Consider the following 6,009-nt stretch of genomic DNA (forward strand, 5'->3'; position numbering starts at 1 on the left):
ACTCCCCAGGAAGCCTTCCCCAAACCAAGCAGGATGTACACAGTGAACACCGACAGAACTGTACATGCTGTAAATCAGAGCTGAAATTGTGTTGCTGGAAAAGCGCAGCAGGTCAGGCAGCATCCAAGGAGCAGGAGAATCAACGTTTCGGGCATGAGCCCTTCCTCCATGATGTAAATCAGAAACAACAATGGAAATGGCTGGAAAAGCTCAGCAGGTCTGACAGCATCTGTGCAGAGAAATCAGAGTTACCATTTCGGGTCTGGTGACCCTTCCTCAGAACTGGTCTGATTTCTTTGATTTCTCTTCACAGATGCAGCCAGACCTGCTGAGCTTTTCCAGCAATCTCTGTTTTTGTTCAGGATGTACAAAGTGATGTTTATTTAATATGTGTGTTTCAGAGTTGGATGGTTGATAATGTCTGGGAGTGTTCATTCCCCGGGGGGGTCACGAGTGTCCTTTTGGAAGGATCTGAATGAGTGTGAAGAGGGGGCCAGGCAGCTGCTGGGAGTCAGGAATACTTCACTGACTGGTGACCCAGCAGCTATTGGAGGGAGGAAAGGGCAGGCTCACCAGCTGAATGTTTCACCCGGGGCTTAGCACACAAGCTTCTGGGCTGGGACAGATGGAGAGGAACCTTTATTGTCAATGTTTCCTTCTGACAGATGCTGCCTTTGAACACACTGCCTGGAGGGAGAGGGGGGGAGGGGGGAGTCAGTGACAGCAGCTGAGGCTCTGTCTCGCTCCCCTCTGTGAACCGGGTCTCAGTGCCACCTCCAGGTCCCCTGTCCACTCCTCAGCTGCTGTCACACCCACCACTCCCCCACTAGACACACACACACAATCACACACATAGAGACACACACACACACAGACACATACTCAGCAACACGGACACACATTCATACACCGAGAGACCATGTATTCAATGCTAACATCTGTCAGAAAAAAACATTGACAACAAATACTCCCACCTCAGTGAGTGATGTTTGTGTCATGCAGTAGTTTTTCAGTTTTATTGGTGAAACTCTAAGAAAAACATAAGTGGTCGTGTGATGATGGCAAGTCAGTGTTTACAATATAAAATTTGCATTTCACAAATGATATCTCTTTTTATCTAAAATACGTTAAATGTGTCAACTATCATTTGCAGTTAAAACTTAATTACTAGAAACAGTTCACAAAAAAATTTCATCAACAAAACTGTTCCTTGCAGTCTGTCCCACTTTCCCCTGAAACCTTCCCACCTGGTGTGGGCACAAGTTGGTGATCTTGGTTGTTTGAGCGAAAGCTGCTTCTTGTTCCTGCCCCAGTACCACTGGCCCTCCTCAGGAGTGAGCTTGTACATTGGTTCACAGTCTCATGACAAATTAGACAAGAACTTTCCTGTGTGGTTTATGTGACCAACACAACACTGCACACTTCTCACATCTGTTCATCCCCATGTCTTTGTTACAGCTCTCACCTTGTCAGGATCAGGGTGAAATCCTCTCACTGTCGAACATTTCCTGAGCACTCGACTTCAGTTTCCTTCACCTTTTCCTTTTTCAGCTTCCACTTCATCTGTCAGGACCCCTCCGCAGTCACATTACATTTTAATCAGAGTCTGTGCAATGGCTTCTTTCACTGTCTTTCCACATCTATATATGAGCAGCTAATCCACAATAATATCCACTGTCAGAAGATCCCTGATGTTCTCATGCTGTCTGCTTTGATGCTGTTCTGGAACAATCATTGAAATCCTTTGGATCTATGCAGCCTCTCAGATTTCCAGGTGTTTTTTCCCCATGGCCACGATGCTGCAAATGCATTCTGTCGGAGTTGCTTCTTTCTTGATAACTCCCTTTTTTCCCAGCTCGACTATCTTTCCTTTCAGGTTGGACAGGAGGGCAGCTGGATCTCTCCTCAGCAAATGCTGCACTGGTCTCACACTCTCATCCTCTTTGAGATGATATGTATTGCCAATCTAAGCTTTAGACTTGCTTCAGCTGGGATGAATGGATTGTTACTCAATGTCTACGATCTGGATCTGCTGGGCTTTATTGTGACAATCACATTGGTTTCTCAGCTTCATTTGTCCTCTTGGGAAGAGTGATGTTTCATTAGATGGTCTCAAATTTACCTTTGATGGATTCATTTTCAGGTCATCAAATAGAGCCACTTCACACGTGTCTGTGAAGATTATGATGTTGCATGAATCACTGGCGCCTGTCTGACAGTTCACATTCACCTGATGTTCTCTTTCTGCAGTCACCATTCTAACAAGAACAAACCATTTGTTACCTTGAGACCCAGTGATGCTGACAGGTTATATGGTTTAGAATGACCCGTTTAGAATCACCATCTGACATGTCTCCAGCAATAATCAGTTTGGGCCTGCTTTTCTGTTTTGAGCTGAAGACTCGTGTTTAAATTGAATCAGATTCTTGCATGTAGACCACAAATTTCCCAACACTTGATGTCCTTCCTTTTCTTTGCTGTGTTGTCCTCTGCAACATTGACATCCTGTCCACTGGGCTTGATGTTTCTGCTGGCCCTTCAGCAAATATTTCTTCTTGTTTTTCCCATTATGCTGTTCTTGTTTACTGGGACAGAGTCTCAGCATAATGCAAAACCTTGTCTTTGTCCGTTAATCCTCTCCAGCTTTGATTGACAACCTCAGAGCTTCTGCACATGGCAATAGATTTCTCGAGCAAGGTTTTCCTCTCTCAGAAGTTGCGCTGTCATGGTGGGACCTCTCAAAAGACATTCGTATCTCCAACAAGATTAGCTTTCAGTTATCCTGACTCTGGGATTCCAGCCAGATACCTCAATGCCATCACCGGACTGATCCTTATTCGTTGTCTCCTTCAGGGATCTGATGTCCAGCACATTTCCGTTCTGTATAATCAGTCATGGAGTGCTCAAAGAATAGCTTCAAGGCTTTCAAAATGTCTCCAGCCTGATATTTCTGTCCCCAGTGAGGTCTAGAATGTAATCCAGCTTGTAGCTGTAGCTGGACCTGATGGGATGCATCCCAGCATATTCAAGGAAGTAGCCAAAGAGTAAGTTGATGCATTGAATCTTCTGGAAATTATTCGATTCTGGAAAAATCCCAGAAGATTAGAAAACTGCCACTTATATTTAAAAAAAAGAAACAAAAATGATAACTTTTGGCTAGTCAGCTCAATACCTATTGTTGGGAAAATGAATCTAGAAATAAACGCATGACCAAGCAGAATCAGCATCGCATTGTGAAGGGGAAATCCTGCCCGAAAAATAAATAGAAATCTTTGAGGAAGGAACAAGCAAGATAGATACAGCGGAAGCAGTGGGTGAAATTTTTGGATTTTTGATAATGTCTCACATGAGGCTACTCAATAAGATAAGAGCCGATGATGCTGGAGGTAGTATATTAGCATTGATAGAGGATTAGCGAATGAATTAAAGAGAGAGAGTTCCAATAAAGGCAGTGTTTTCACAATAGCAGCCTGTAACTACTGCCACAGGGATCAGTGTTGGGGCCATAACTATTTACAAAAGATACTAATGACATGGAAGAGAAAAGTGAATATAATACAGTCTGGTTTGAGGATGATACAAAATGATGTGGGATGGCAAGTGATGAAGATGACATGAAGTGTCTGCAGAGGGATATGAAGAGATTGACTGAATGGGCCAACACTTGGCAAATGGAATGGAATGTGGGAAAATGTAGGTTTTGCACTTTGTCAGGACAAACTCAGGGAGTAAATATCATTCAAATGGAGAAAGCCACAGGAAAGAGGGATTTCAGGGTCTTCACCCCAGAATCACAAAAAGCTAGTGTTCAGGTTCAGCCGGAAGGCAAATGGAATGTTGGCCTTGACTTCAAAAGGATGGAGTGTAAAAGTAAGGAGGTTTTGTAAAAACTATAGATGGCACTGGTCAGACCTAGTGGGAAGACGGTGAACAGGTTTTGGCCCTTTATCTAAGGAAGGATATCCTGGTAGTGAGGGCAGTCTGAAGAAGGTTCACTCGGCTGGTCCCAGATATGGAGGTTCAGTCTGACGGGGAGAGCTTGAGTAGATTAGCCTGCACTCATTGGAACATAGAAACATGAGAGGTGGCCTTTCCCCAGAGGAGGGGAGTCCAAAACTAGAGGATAGAGGTATAAGAGGGGAAAGATTTAAAGGGACCTGAGGGGCCAGTTTTTCACACAAGGGGTGGAGGGTATATGGAACCAGCTGCCAGAGGATGTGGTAGAGGTGAGTACAATTACAATATTCAAAAGACATTTGGACAGGTACATGGACAGGAAAGGTCGAGGGGAATACAGGACAAACACAGACAAATGGGATTAATCTAGTTTAGGAAACCTGGTGGTGGGCATGGACGAGTTGGGCTGAAGGGTCTGTTTCCATGCTGTATGTTTCTACAACTCTCTCTGACTCTAAGCCTTTTTAAAAATTTTTATTTCAAAAATATACTTTATTCATAAAATATTTTGATAATCTGTACAATTGGTTGCCATACATACGTAAACATTTTCCCGAAGGGTCTCAAGGACACTACGTGCTGACCACTTCCTGACGGACTTGTGGTCAAACGTGTTTTTCTTCATAAACTTCTCCACGAAGGACAGGTGATACGGAATGGTCCAACTGCTCGGAGCGTTCCGCGGCAGCGAGACCAGGCCCATCCTTCGCAACACCGGGGACAGGTAGAACCTCAGTACGTAGTGACACTTGGTGTTTGCGTACCAGGGATCCACACACAGCTTGATGCAGCCACACACAAAGGTGGCCATCAGGGTGAGGGTGGCATTGGGTGTGTTTTTTCCCCCGTTGCCCAGATCGTTGTACAGCGAGTCCCTTCGGACCCGGTCCATCTTTGACCTCCATATAAATTGGAAGATGGCCCGGGTGACTGCAGCGGCACAGGTTCTGGGAATAGGCCAGACCTGTGCCACGTATATCAGCAATGACAGTGCCTCACACCTGATGACCAGGTTTTTTTCCCGTGATGGAGAGCGACCGTAGCTTCCATCTGCCCAGTTTCTGCCTCACTTTGCTGATACGCTCCTCTCAAGACTTGGCACACACCCCAGCCCCACGAACCAAATACCCAGCACCTTTAGGTGATCGGTCCTGATGGTGAAGGGGATCGAGGATTGGTCGGCCCAGTTCCCGAAGAGCATGGCCTCACTCTTGCCTCGGTTTACCTTGGCCCCCGAGGCCCGTTCGAACTGGTCGCATATGCACATGAGTCTGCGCACAGACAGCGGATCTGAGCAGAAAACGGCGATGTCATCCATGTACAGGGAGGCCTTACCTGCAGGCCCCCGCTGCCAGGAATAGTCACCCCTCTCAGGCTCGCATCCTTACTGATGGACTTGACAAATGGCTCTATGCAGCACACAAACAAGGCGGGGGAGAGAGGGCAGCCCTGCCTGACTCCAGATCTGACTGGGAAGCTATCTGATTCCCACCCATTGATTGAGACTGCACTGACTCGAGGCCTGCTCCAGAAGTAACTCTCAGACCATGGGCCCTTCAGGACCCCACTCTGGGGCTCAGGGACACCTGGTACTTGTCTTGCACCAGCCAGGTCACTGTGTGCAAGGATAAACAGTGTCTTCCATATCCAGACACACAGATCTTAACACATAACACTGGATACACGGGGAAATGTACAAGTTTAAACGGATGCAAAGAGGGATGCATCCACCCGGATAGAGATGAGAGTTCAGGGTCTCACATGACCAGCTTTTATAATTGGATAGGGATCACTGTCCTTTCTAATGAAGAGTGGGAGCGGGGCTGTCGGATGGAGAATGAGGATTTCCCTCCCAATTCAGGTGCAGCACACGGTCTGTGCTTTCACCTCCTGGAGCGATCCCTGTTCCTGATGTGGGCAGCGTCTCAAACCTGCAGCTCTTGGTGTCAAACCCCTGTGTGTCTGCCTTTCAGGCTCCCGGGAACTGGGGACAGGCTCACGGTTTCACATTTAATTGGGTGTTTTTTTCCTGATACGAACCAATCATTCCCC

Source organism: Chiloscyllium plagiosum, unplaced genomic scaffold, assembly GCF_037043375.1.
Source record: "Chiloscyllium plagiosum isolate Xiang-an unplaced genomic scaffold, Cpla_swu_hap1 HiC_scaffold_35, whole genome shotgun sequence".
In the NCBI taxonomy this organism is placed as follows: domain Eukaryota; kingdom Metazoa; phylum Chordata; class Chondrichthyes; order Orectolobiformes; family Hemiscylliidae; genus Chiloscyllium; species Chiloscyllium plagiosum.